We start from the raw sequence: 823 nt of genomic DNA on the forward strand, positions 1-823 counted from the left end.
CACACACACACACACACACACATACACAATCACACACACACAAAGCCTTACGCAGCACACACACTGCGCGCACTGCAACACACACACACCCAGGGCCTGCCCGACGTGTGTGTGTGTGTGTGTGTGTTGTACTTCGCTGTGTGTGTGTGTAGTTTGACTTCAGTGTGCATGTTGTACTGGTATTTGTGTGCTCGTGTTTTCTGGGAAATAATTAAAATTAATCTTGAGTTCCATTCTGTCTATGTAATAATTGGTATCAACTGACGTTTAACAATGACTTTTACGTAATGACCATCATCTTAATGTACTAGTAATTCATTGCAAGTTTTTGAACACTGCGACCATACCACGGTGTAAATAGCAAGAGGCCTGTGCGGAACCTAGGTGGAGTAGCTGTATTGTACAGCAAGATGAACGCTGCATTGACAAGTTCAAGATCACGTAAAAGACGATAATGGTGTCTCATTCATCCATCAATAAATACCCGATACATTCATTCGACACACACACACACACATACACAATCACACACACACAAAGCCTTTCGCAGCACACACACGCGCGCACTGCAACACACACGCACAGGGCCTGCCCGACGTGTGTGTGTGTTGTACTTCGCTGTGTGTGTGTGTATTTTGACTTCAGTGTGCGTGTTGTACTGCTGTGTTTGCGTGTTTTTTGGGAAATAATTAAAATTAATCTTGAGTTCCATTCTGTTTATGTAATAATTGGTATCAACTGACGTTTAACAATGAGTTTTACGTCATGACTATCATCTTTCTGTAATTCATTTGCATTCGCAATTGTTTGAACACTGCGACCA

This window comes from Branchiostoma floridae, chromosome 6 (assembly GCF_000003815.2).
Source record: "Branchiostoma floridae strain S238N-H82 chromosome 6, Bfl_VNyyK, whole genome shotgun sequence".
NCBI lineage: Eukaryota > Metazoa > Chordata > Leptocardii > Amphioxiformes > Branchiostomatidae > Branchiostoma > Branchiostoma floridae.